Source organism: Mauremys mutica, unplaced genomic scaffold (genome assembly GCF_020497125.1).
Source record: "Mauremys mutica isolate MM-2020 ecotype Southern unplaced genomic scaffold, ASM2049712v1 Super-Scaffold_100095, whole genome shotgun sequence".
Taxonomy (NCBI): Eukaryota; Metazoa; Chordata; order Testudines; family Geoemydidae; genus Mauremys; species Mauremys mutica.
In genome coordinates, this window is record NW_025423264.1 from 669279 (window position 1) to 682446 (window position 13168).

General features: G+C 51.2%; 2 non-coding genes across 2 annotated transcripts; one reads left to right on the forward strand and one right to left on the reverse strand.

The window, feature by feature from the left end:
* Positions 1 to 4202: 4202 nt before the first annotated feature.
* Positions 4203 to 4366, forward strand: LOC123358692. The gene has a single exon (XR_006575765.1). It is a non-coding gene; the product is annotated as a U1 spliceosomal RNA (small nuclear RNA).
* Positions 4367 to 6938: 2572 nt separating this feature from the next.
* Positions 6939 to 7127, reverse strand: LOC123358694. The gene has a single exon (XR_006575766.1). It is a non-coding gene; the product is annotated as a U2 spliceosomal RNA (small nuclear RNA).
* Positions 7128 to 13168: the final 6041 nt, after the last annotated feature.

The following is a 13168-nucleotide window of genomic DNA, read 5'->3' on the forward strand; positions in this document are numbered from 1 at the left end:
TCACACCCCCAGCCACACTCACAATCACCCACACACCAGAATATTCACAATTGTGCTCAGAGACACAACCGCACACAGTTCACTCCCACTGCTCCCAACACAAGGACCTCCTGCCCCACACAGTGTGTGCTGAGGCCTGTGGAACTCACTGCCACTGGACAGCTACCCATGAGAATGGACCTTTCCAGGAGACCAATAGACATGGCCATGGGGACAGAGGGGGCTGGGCTCCCAGGGTCTGACCCGGGCTGAGACTGGTTCTGACCTAGAGGGGTCTATCCAGCCAGGGGCAGCGTGACCCACACACAAACCCACCAGAAGCGCCTTTCTTAGCAGGTCTCCCAGGCCATCCCCCACCCTGCCCCGGGTTGGGTAACAAAGGGGCAGCACAGGACTCTGGGCCATGTCGCAACCCAGCCCCAGCCCCTCGCTCCCACACGCTGGTGAGTTGGGTAACTGCCGAGGGATTGCACAAGAGAGAGTCAGAGCCAGGGAGAGAACCCAGGAGTCCTGGCTCCTCCCCCCCGACACACACGCTAACCACTGGACCCCACTCCCCTCCCAGGGCTGGAGATAGAACCCAGGAATTCTGACCACCAACCCCCCTCCCCCATTCTGACCACTAGACTCCACACTCCCCTTTTAGATTTTAGTCTCGCTGCCTCTTCTATCCACCCACCCCACCTGTCCATCCCTTTGCTGCAGGTTTCTGGGGTGTCACCCCTGCTCTGCACTCCCCCAGTGCAGCCCAAGGCTTTTCCTCCCCCCAACCACACATCCTCTCCCCCCTCGTGCTGGATCATCGGCTTGGCCCCCTGCCCCCTCTCGGGATGCGCTGTGCGGTGTGGCTGGGGATTGTGCAATGGCCCAGCACCAGGCAACGCAGAACGGACACCACATGCCCTGCCCCACCGCACCTGAGCTGCTCTCCAGGTACATCAGAGCCCAGTGCCTGCACCTGGGCACTCCTGCCCCACAGGGGGTGAGCTGCAGCCCCCGCCACACTCCGCAGAGGGGAGAAGGGTCAGGCCAGCCAGCCCTTGTAAGATGGGAAATCACCACCGGGGTTAACGGTATGGGGGCTGTGACATACAGAGAAACAGTTGTTCTGCTGAAAGAGGGCAGCAGAGCATGCACACACACACACACACACACACACACACAATTGCAAACATACACAAACACATGCATGAATGCAGCCACACACACTCGCTAATATACACAAACACCCACACAAATCCAGCCAACATCAACACAACTGCTAACAGATGCAAACACATGCACAAATCCAGCCACATGAACACACACACTTGCACAGCCACAAACACAACCCCCACAGCTGTAATAACAGCCCCCCCCTCACAGAAAACCACACAAACACATGCAGAAATCCATCCATCCATCCACCCACACACACACACTCCACCCCAATTCTGTGCACACACCTTGGGTCACTGCGACACTGAATACTTCAATTGGATGGGGGGCCCAGCACCATGGCTGTTCCCTGCCCCCCAGGGCTCGCAGGGGGCAGATTGGGGACATAGGGGGCACGATCCAGTCTCAGCCAAGGGGGGATCAGAGGTGGGGATGGGACCCTGGTTTCTGCACCAACCAGTTCCTGGCACAGGCTCCTTCCATGATTTGCATTTCTTGGTAGTTTTCACCCCATCATCGCTTCCTGCCCAGCCCCCTCCTGCTGTGCAAGGTGGCTCAGGGGGGGATGGGAAGAACCCAGGAGTCCTGGCTCCCAGCCCGCCCTATGCTAAGGTACGAGACTCCACTCTAACCCCAGCGGTGGGACTGGAACCTAGGAGTCCTGACACCCATTTTCCTTTCCTCTAACCACTAGACCCCACTCCTGCCCTTTTGGGGATCCAGGATTCCTGGGTTCTGTCCCCAACTCTGGGAGCAGAGTGGGGTCTAGTGGTTAGAGCAGGAGGAGCCAGGAGTCCTGGGTTTTACTCTCACTGCTGCTGTGTGACACTGGGCCTCTGTTTCTTCTCCCACTTTTTGGGTATGGAGCCTGTAAACTCTCTGGGGCATGGCATGTATCTTGCTGTGTCTGGGCAGCGCCTGGCCCAATGGGGGCCTTGATTCTGCCCCGGTCTCTGTAGGTGCTGCTGTTGTACAGATAAATAATCATGGTACTAGAAGCTGTGGCAGTGCGTGAGTGCACCACCATTGCCGTGCAAGGGCTAAATGTGATTCTTATCCTTGTGACACACACACCCCTGTGCACCCTTTCTCCCCCCGCCCCCACCGGCTCCCTGATTCTCCACCCTGAGCCCCTTGTGCCACTGCCCCTGTCAATGGCAGCGCAGAAAGCCCTAGTGCCAAAAGAAGATGGGTGGGGGGAAGCTTTGCAAAAATCGGTCACACCAATAGGAAACCAGCCCCAGCAGTTTGTGACTTCACTTCCAAAATTAGATATACACACACACACACACACAACCCTGCTCAAACCGCCCCCTTTGCCAATGCACCACCTCACCTCATCCAGGGATGTCTAGGTGGGAAGCTCCATGTGGAGCTGCCTGCCAGCAGGGCCGCCCAGAGGATTCCAGGCGCCCGGGGTCTTCGGCAGCGGGGGGCCCTTCCGTTCCGGGACCTGCCGCCGAAGTGCCCCGAAGACCCGCGGTGGGGGCCCCCCCGCTGCCGAATTTCCCCCGAAGTGGGACCCGCCGCCGAAGTGCAGCCCGGTCTTCGGCGGTAATTCTGCAGGGCACTTCGGCGGCGGGTCCTGGAACGGAAGGGCCCTCCACCGCCGAATTACTGTCGAAGACCGAGCTGAACTTCAGCGGCTGGTCCCGCTCCGTCTTCGGCGGTATTTCGCCAGTGGGGGGCGGAAGGACCCCAGCCGCCAGCGAAGACCGGGAGCGGAAGAAGCTGCTGCACCCAGCCCCGCAAGAGTTTTCCAGGCCCCCGAGAGCGAGTGAAGGACCCTGCTCCAGGGGCCCCGAAAAACTCTGGTGGGGGCCTCTGTGGGGCTCAGGGCCTGGGGCAAATTGCCCCTCTTGCCCCCACCTCTGGACAGCCCTGCTTGACAGTGCACTCAGCCTCACTTGGCAGGTCACAAAAGGGATCGAGTGGCCATCCAGTTTCTGGAGAGTGGCTGACAACACCTGACCTTCTGCCCTGAGGAGAAACTGACGTGAGACAAGGCAGGGGAGGTCATTCTTGTATGGGACCAACTTCCGGTGGGGAGAGAGAGAGAGAGAGCGAGAGAGAAGCGAAATGCAAGCTGCACTCTTTCCCCAGCAGCAGGTGGGCCACGTCGTCTCTCTGATGGCCTGGTTGCCCGGGACGGGACCCGCTACAACTTAGATAATTTTTTACCTCGAGGTTCCCAAGACACAGACAAGGTTTTCATCTTGAGGCCAAAAGACCAAAAACATCAAGACACTTGATCACGGCCTTGGATAGGCCAAGATTTAAAAGTTTATTAGAAAATATTTGAAAATGAACGATACAGAGAGTTGAAACGTCAGATATTGGTCATCGGGGGTGACATACAGAGTATAGGGCGATTTTAGGTTTAAATGTTTATTAGAAAATGTTTAAGAATAGATACAATTTAGATAATGCTTTCCCAGCCAGAGTCATCAGGGGTGACATACAGAGTATAGGGGGATGCTAGTACTTCGGTATTGGACAGCACATGATCTTAGCCAGAAGTGTGCAATGTCCCCAATGTGGGGTATACTGTGGGTGAGTTCAAGATACAGTCAGCAAGCAGTGAGGGTACATCACCCATACAACAGTTAAAGACATTCATAGGTATAAATAAGCAAGCCAGGTAATGGGGATAGAATGACCCTCACATGGCAAAGTTAAGGTCTGTCGCACTCGATCTGAGCACTACACCCCATCTGAGCTCAAAGAGCTGAGCACGCAAGAGCGGCGGCCCGGGCGGGCAGGGGGAGGGGCCCGAGCGGAGGGGCGGAGCCGCGTGAGCAGGTATGCAGATCTGTGTGCGAGCAGAGCATCGTGGGAGCGGACGCAGGCTGCCAGGCAGGGCCCGACTTTGGCACCGGGAGCTCGGGGTGGGGAAGGGACGGTCTCCGGGGGCCGCGTCGGGGCAGCTGTCGGCAGTGGGGGCCGGTGTGGGCGAGGCCGGCGGTGGGGGGCGCGGTGGTCCGCCCCGTGTGTTATAAGTGCGGGGCGAGCGAGGGCGGGCGGCGGCTGGGCAGCAGGAACTCATACTTACCTGGCAGGGGAGATACCATGATCACGAAGGTGGTTTTCCCAGGGTGAGGCTCATCCATTGCACTGCGGGCGTGCTGACCCCTGCGATTTCCCCAAATGCGGGAAACTCAACTGCATAATTTGTGGTAGTGGGGGACTGCGTTTGCGCTCTCCCCTGGTGATTGGTTTGAACAACAGACAACTGACAGTGGCCTGTTTAGGCTTAGTGCACTGCAAAGCAGATTCTCAGGAAAGCAGTTGTTATTCTGGCCCTTTGGGAGTGCTCTTTTCCACAGGCCCTGTACTTCTAGGTATCTTTGTCACAAGTTCCTCCTTGTAAGCAAAGCTCAGCTCTGAAACTTTACTTGGGTCTCTCTGTGTTCTTGGCTTTCCCTGGTCTTTTGCAGCTGATCTGCTCTCTAGTCTGCTTTTTGGGGGCTTGGACGGGTGCCTTCCTTGGCTCTAAGGGGACCTGCCTGCCTGCCTGCCTGCTCTGCTTCTTTCCCTGCTTGTAGCTTCTTGCCCGGCCCTTCTTCTCAGGCTCTTCCTCCTTTGACGGGAGGACGGCTTGTCCAAAACGCCTGTCCCACCAGGTCTCCTCGTCCAACAGGCAGCCTCGCCCCCTGCCCTGGGGCCGCTTTGGCTTTCGCTGTCTGTTCCTGTCTCTTGGTGGCCACCCTGTCTGTGCTACGGAGACTAGGCTGTCACAACCCCATGCTGGAGGAGGGCTTTCCGTCGCTTGAGGCCCACCCACCGCCTCCCCGAATGCCCTTTAGCTATGCTGCGGGTTAGGGCGGCGTGGCCGTGTCGCCCAGGAGCGGGTTTTCCCTTTTGCACACCTCTGACGGACCGAGCTGTTTTGACTTAACTGTTCAGCATGAACCGACCCTCGGGCCTGATCTGCACGGGGAACGTAAATCGGCGCGGCTACATCAGTCCGCGCCTTGGTCGGAAGAATTCTTCCGTCGACCTAGCTCCCGCCTTTCGGGCAGGTGGATGGCCGGCACCAACGAGGAAAACCCTCTCCAGGACCCTTCTCCGGGAACAGTGCCCTTCCGTTTGGGGAGATTATGCTGCTTTAAAAAAAGAGAAATTGTTTAACTGCCTTTCTCTGAGGCAAGGTTGACTTTGTATTGCTTCCCTCGTGGCTCCTTATAGCAGTTGTGTTCTGAAATCTTTAGGGTTTGACTTCATTTATGATGAAATCTTGCTGTAACTTTATTCTAATTTTCAATGAGTAACTAGACCTGAGCTGTTTGGTGTGTTAGTGGAGGATTGTTTAAAAACCTGGGATTCCACTTTCGGCTGCCTTTCCATTACATTTCCTCTGAAAGCCCACCGAAAGCCTCCACTTCCCACATAACTCTCTCAAACCTGCAGTCATCAGGCATACAGAAGATGCTTACAGTTTCACTCCATACGAGTCCAGTTCCTTGCTGTTTCCTGTCTAACCACTGCACACATATGGTATCCCCTCCCTACCCGGAGCTGCTTCCTGGCTTTTCCGCTCAGGACAGGAAAACGAGAATGGAGAGGTAAGCTGTGCAGGGAACTCTTCCTCAGCTCGCACTCCACCCCCCAAGGGCCTTTCGAGGTCTTCTACGGACTTCAGGTTTCATTTGATTTCCAAGGTTTATGGGCTCATTAATTAGCCATCTCTCCTAATGCAGGGATCCTACGGGTCAGACCAAAGTTGGATGGCCCAAAAGAGCTAAGAAACAGAAATAAAGGTGAGAGCTAGGCGTTACATTCAGATGAGCATCCAGAATCTGACTGTGCCCTGGCATGTTCAACGCTGCCGAAAAGAAGGAGCTCGTCAGGTCCCTCTGCTAGCACCCAAATCTGGTGGCTAGTCGGTCTGCTGGGAAATAAGGAAAAGGAAAAGAATTAAAGGAGTCAGGCAATAACAAGGAAATGAAAAGGTTTGTTGAACGGGTTCTGTCTGATTGACCGTCTTCCCAGCTACCCGTCCAAGTTAAAGACCTAGCCCAGTATCCTGTCTTCTGACAGCGGCCAATGCTAGGTGCCCCAGAGGGAATGAACAGAAGAGGGAATCATCAAGTGCTCCATCCCCTGTTGTCCATGCCCCGCTTCTGGCAAACAGGGATACCTAGCTAGGGATACCGCTGGCAAAGCGCCATAGATGGACCTATCCTCCATGAATTTATCTAGTGCTTTTTTGAACCCTGTTATAGTCTTGGCCTTCACGACATCCTCTGGCAAAGAGTTCCACAGGTTGACTGTGTGGTGCGTGAAGAAAGACTTCCTTTTGTTTGTTTTAAAGCTGCTGCCTATTAATTTGATTTGGTGACCCCTAGTTCGTGTGTTATGACAAGGAGTAAATAACTCTTCCTTATTTACTTTCTCCACGCCGGTCATGGTTTTATAGATCTCCCTCGTATCCCCCTTTAGTCATCTCTTTTCCAAATGAAAAGTCCCAATCTTATGAATCTCTTCTTAGATGGAAGCTGGTCCATATCCCCTCATCATCTTTGTTGTCCGTTTCTGAATCTTTTCCATTCCCATATATTTTTTTTGAGATTGGGGCGACCGCATCAGCACGCAGTATTCAAGATGTGGGCGTACCATGGATTGATATTGAGGCGATATGATAGTTTCTGTCTTATTACCTGTCCCTTTCTTAATGAGTCCCAACGCTCCGCTGCACATTGAGTGGATGTTTTCAAAGAACTATCCACGACGACTCCCAGATCTCTTTCTGCTTTTCTAACCAGAAGGTTCGCTCCTAAAGGAGATACACCGTTCCTGGAAGCACTGCAATACCAGGTCGATGCATGGGGCAGACAAAGCAAGCTTCTGTTCTAACCCCCCCTGCTTCAAAAATTAAGCTAATATACAGCCCTCACATCAAGGACATATCAGAGATTAAACTGATAAGAACAGATTTAAAGTTTATTAGAGAATATTTGAAAATTTATTAGAGAATATTTAAAAATAAACAATACATAGTGTTTGAAGCGTCAGTTATTGTGTCATTGGGGGTAACATACAGGTTGTAGGGGAATATTAGCGTTTGGGTATTGGATGGCATATACATATAAACAGTCTGTCATGTCCCCAATGCGGGCTATACCGTGGGTGAGTTCAAGGTACAGGCAGCAAACAGTGAGGGTACATCATTCATACAAACAGGTTATAGGTAATCGTGGGCACGAATAAATGAGCGGACTGGATAACGGCAATAAAGTGATCCTCCTCTACACTTTGATCTGGGAGCCAAGGAGCCAAGAAACAATGCTCACACTCTGCCACGCACGCACACCCCTGCGCCCACCCATTTCGACCTCACCAGGACAAGCTCCCAGACACGCAACAAACACCACAATTCGGGAACTCTACCTGAGAATCACTTCCCCGAAATGACTCCAGTGGAAGACTTCGAAGCAAGAACCCTTAACACACAATTCTGTTCAAAGACAGACAAGTCTTGCAGATGCCTTCCTCTCCCTAGTTTCCCCTCTATACTCCTAATTTCCATAAACCCACCCACTGACCTGGACTACCAATCTCTCACGGTTAACTCTTACAGCAAAACAGGGCAAAGAAAGCCTATGCAGGCGCTATTCCGCAGCCCCGAGACTCTTTTCTGCTCCTTCCCACAGAACTAGCTCAAACAGACAGTCAATTGCATCAAAGCAATTCCTTGCCATTTGGGGCATTGGTGCCCCTTAGTCCCTCTGAGGTGATCGGCTGGTTCCTTCTGGCCTGAAACGCTAGAAATCTGACTCAAAGGGCCACAACCTTCCTCTTCTTCTGCTCCTATGAACTAGCCCTCATCTGGGCAAAACGTTGACCGTTTCTTAAGTTAAAACACTGGTGTTTTCCCAACAGGAAAGGGATGGACAATTTCTCTTCTGTGGGAAGACGAGGGAAACCATGCAATCACCTTCTGGAAGGTATATTAAGGAGGACGGCGGAAGAACCCTCACGGACTAGACTAAGAAAGCAGCTCTTGAACTGACCTTCCAACAATGACAAACTAAAATCTGCAAGAGCAGCTTTTCAACTCAGGGGCCCAATAAGAAGCCGTTACCAATAACTAACTGAAGAGTTACAAATGACTCCAAACCATACACTTTTAGGAAAAACCAAACGTTAACACAAACAACAACGTATTTCTTTGCTGCTCTTCAACTGTGATACTCTCCTCCACCGTTCCTCGGAAAAACATACAAAACCAAAGAGCCAGTAGAATGCACATCACAAAACAGTCCCCTGCTAGCTAAGAAACCATCTCACTAACATGAGAATCTTAAAGAAAAAAAACCATTTTCAGAGCTCTGAGCTTTTTTCATGTAAATAGAAAAGCTTCAGCCAGTGACACTAGTTCAGGTAGCCCCCTTCTATTTTGCTCACAGCAGGCAACAGCCTTGCCAAAGCAAAGCCTTAAAAAATTGGGTACAAACTCATAAACATTCATCTCCACGGAAAAATGCAAAGGGAAATAGGCTGGCCAGGGGCATGAGGACAATGGCCCAGACAAACGGGGAGGGACTTGGTGCAGGGGTGGAGGAAGACAGAAAAAGGGACAGGCATGGGATTGGCTTCCTCTATTTTTTCCTTTGTTCAGCATTTTACCTGTGACTGTAATGGGGAGACTTGAGAAATACCTGTGATGCCGGCGAGGTAGGTGGCCGCCCCGAGAGCGCAGAGCTGAGCATTTTCCACTGGGTTGCTGCCTACGCCCCCAGCACCTGGCCATGATCGTATAGTGGTAAGTACTCTGCGCTCTGGCTGCAGCAGCCTCGGTTTGAAGCCGGGTCACGGCATTGCTTTTTGGTGGGGAGGGGCTATCCTGCAGCACGCCTCGTGGCTCAGTCTGATGGCGTCTGTTTGCAAAGAGAGCCATCGGCCGGTCCTTAGTTTCAGCTTGGTAAAGGCAAGTCAGTGGGGTCCATCGGTCAGAAAAAGAGTCCCAGGACTTCTTGCTGGGTGCCAGGGTCCAAAAGCAGCGCATTACCTCCTGGAAAGGGCTGTGTTTCGAATGTCCGTCCAGTGCGCGTTGAAGGGAAGGATCGGCGTGCCTGGGAAGCTGCGTCCCTCCAGAGGCGCTTGAGAAGCCAAAGGGGCCATGGGTGAGTTTGTGATGAAATGAGTGTGAAGTGTGGAAGGGGGAGGGTGGCAAGAGGAGGTTTTGAGAGGAAAAAAGGTGCTGCTGAGCTGGTAGGTGAGGGCAAGGTCCCAGGCGGGTGTTGTGTGAGGAGCTATGTAGGCCCGAAAAGGCGTCCTGCTGGGCAAGGGCAGGTGAGGAGGGCCAGAGCTTTTCCCAGGGCTGTTGCTGCAGCCAAAGCCTTTGGGAAGCAGAAGAAGGACATCTCGCTTTCAACACCTACATCACATCTGGTTTTTAGACACCATCACCCTCATCTAAAGTTTCTGGTTTCCTACAACCCTGTGCCTTCTGAGGTGTTCTAATCTCCCCCCTCACTTATTAGATGGACACTAGGACAGAGGCAGAATAGAGACACTTAGCTTAATGAGAACCTCAAACTCCCGCACGGTGGGCCACAGAGTCAAGCAGACAGCACTCACAATCGGTACCGGCCTTGTTTGGGTTTTTTTCCCCAAACTAGCTCAGCACTCAGGGTGTTGAGCCCTTCTGGAAATCTTACAAAAGAGTTTGGAGCCTGAATGGGTGTTGAGTTCTTAAGAAAACCATGTTTTTGTTTTGTTTCCCCAAGAAAATTGGGGACAAAAGATTAATCTAGGGTGAACCTGGATGTTTATTGCTGTTTTCGTTCAGCTCCACTAGGCTGTTTCGAAAGCTGGTCCGTTCCCCATTACAGAGGGTCCAAGCAGAGAGAGTGAAGGAACCCCTGTGCTCAGCATCACAACCTGAGCCCGAGGAAAAGCACTGAAACACGCTCAAATGACGCTTTAGGTTCATCCATCAGAATCACAAGAGCAAGACAAAGACATCTCAAGAGGAAGAGTCCTCGGCTTTCATTTACCCCATCGCAACCCTCTTCACTTCTTCTTCTGCCTACCTAGAGGCTCGTCCAGGAAAATCACTCAACTGATTATAATTTGGGCAGAGAAACCCAGGGAGGGCTTGTGCTCCCCCTCCATGTGAGCGGATAGCACTCTGACTTCGTCTACGGGGTCTCTCAGCTTTGGCTTCCCCAGTTTGTCAACTCGGTGCAGGCAGGAAGCAGGCTCTCCTCGGCTTTGGCAAGCCACTTTCTGTCCAAATTGGGAAACCGGTCCAGTCTCCATTCCCCTGTGAGTACAAGAGCAGAGAGTTCACCAGCTGAACCCAATCCGAGGCATTGAAAAAAATGGAATTATGCTTCCCGTTCCTCCGTCAGGATCACCAGGGAAACACACCAAAATCCCAAGAGGAACAACTCGTCTCTGTTTTATTTACCCCCAACGCAATCCTCTCCGCTTCTTCTGCCTCCCTCGAGGCTCTTCCAGGGACAAAACTCATTGAGCTGATAGGATTTGGGGGATGGAAACGGAGAGAGGGGGTTTGACACCTCCTGAGAGGATGTGGACGTGATAGAACAGCTCTCTCGGTTTTAGAAGCCTCCTAGCCTGGCTCTTTTGTTGTCAATTCTGTGCCATCAGGAAGCAGCGAAAGCAGGGTAGGTAGGGCACCCGGTGACGTTGCACTCCATACGTTTTATGAAAAGATGCTTATAAGTGTGAGTATGATGTAAGTGGAATATGCTTGATGCAAAAGTCTCTTGTAAGGTATCATAACAAAGGTTCTAACCTACTGAATATATGCCTCCTATTTGTATGCATGTCTCATTCTTGTCTCTGAAGCTGGAAATATGAAGTCTAACTCTGAGGTCCTATTGTAGTTGTGCAAAGCGTGGGCCACTAATGGCGGTTTAAAACCTTGACGGCTCCCATTGACAATTGGTTGTAAATGGTTTATTGACCTGCAAACCTTCCTGTGTACGTGTGGGCCAACCCAGGAAGAATGGAAACTAGGGGTCTTACAGAGACCACGATAGTGGAATCCATCTTAAATCTGGTATTTTTCCGTTTAGAAGGAAGGGTGAGGACCCGGAGAGACAAAAGATTCCCGCCTTATGCCAAAGCTATAAAAGGGGGTGAAGCAGGACAAAGGGGCTGCCAGTCATGAGAAAACCCCTGCCAGTCATGAGAAAACCTAAGCTGTCTGCTGGAAGTAACAAAGACCGAAGCAGGGGAAAGGATTGGGCCCAGACTAGGCAGGAGTCTAGTCTGTGAAAGAAGCTGATTGGAACACCTCTGAGGGTGAGCTATTCCCTGGAATCAGTTTCTTAATGTATTAGGCTTAGGCTTGCGTGTTTTGTTTTAGTTTGCTTGGTGACTTCCTTTGTTCTGTCTGTTATTACTTGAAATCACTTAACTCCTACTTTTTAACCTTAATAAAAATGACTTTTGTTTATTAATAAACCCAGAGGAAGTGATTAATCCCTGGGGGAGCAAACAGCTGTGCATCTCTCTCTATCAGTGATCTAGAGGGTGAAGAATTTAGGAATTTACCCTGTATAAGCTTTATAGAGAGTACAAGGGATTTATTTGGGGTTTTGGATCCCACTTGGAGCTGGGTGCTGGAGACAGGCGCTTAGCTGTTTTGAGTTAAAGTCTGCAGCTTTGGGGGTGTGGCCCAGAGCCTGGGTCTGTGTTGCAGCAGGCTAGGGTGTCTGGCTCAACAAGGCAGGGTTCTGGAGTCCCAAGCTGGCAGGGAAAACGGGCTCGGAAGTAATTTCAGTCCCAAGGGGATCTCTGTGACCGAACCCATCACAGTGGCGTAGTCGAGCAGGATATGTGCACAGCTGATTGCTTTGAGACACTGGTAGTGATTTTTAAGCGTGTTGCCCGGAGGACAGACAAAGTGCTTATTCGGGAAAGGGAAGATGACAACTTTGGTTGCCAAATTGGCTGGGAAAGCTCTGGATATATTCAGTAAGATGCCTATTGCTGATGCGTCGAACTATGGTCTATTTAAGGAATTGGTTTTGAAACAGTTTCAGATTAGGCCCGAAACCTAGAGGGTTAAATTCACAACTCTTTCAACTCCCAGAGCCCTTCTACAGCACAGATGATTTGTATACACCTTCACCATGAGCCAAATTGGCAGATTTCCGGGAGCCCTGTGAGTCCGATGTTGTTTTAGTCTCCCTGCTGATTTATTAGGAGAATAAAAGATGGACACCAGAACTGAGGCAGACTACGGACACCGCATTCTGAGAAAACACTGGTGAACCTCCAACTCCAGCAGTGTGGGCCACATAGACAAGTAACCAGCACCTACAATCTTTACAAGCTTTTTTCCAAAATAACTCATCTTTTGGAAAAATAGGTTGAGCCTTTTTGACAATCTGGCTAAAGATTTTAGTGCCTAACTGGGAGCCTAGTTCTTCTGCAAATCTGGCCCTAGCGGTGGGTGTGAGACCTTCTGAAAATTCTGGCCAATGTGTCTGGAAGCTCCAAGAAGCATCGCAACTTTGAGCATTTACTAGAACAGGATGAACAAAACTTTCCTTCCTTGACCTACAATCACCTTGATTCCAGGTTGAGGTTTCAAGAGAATTGATTTGATTCTTAGATGCAATGCGAAACAAACATCCTCCTGTAGACATTGGAAGAGGGAGGCTGAAATGGATCTGCCACTAAACCACGTTGCCTTTCATCAGTAACCACCTGAGCAAGAGGGTAACCACTGGCCTAGAGGTGAAAGGCCCATAGCCCATGCTCAGAAGCCTTCAGCGGCTAGATCTTAGGAATGGAAAAGCTTAATGATCTTTCTCCGGGGTGTTACTTCCAAAGACTTGTATATAGCGCTGGGTGAAAGGTTTTTGGATGAATATTATATTTAGTGAAATATTTTGGTGGACCCAAAATGATTGTTTGGTTTGGTTTGGTTTCACCAAGAAAAGTGAAAAGAAAAGAAAAAGATCTTGGGTCAAAGTGCAATGTTGTTCTAATTTAGGTTAGGCTCGGTAAGAAGGAAAAACTA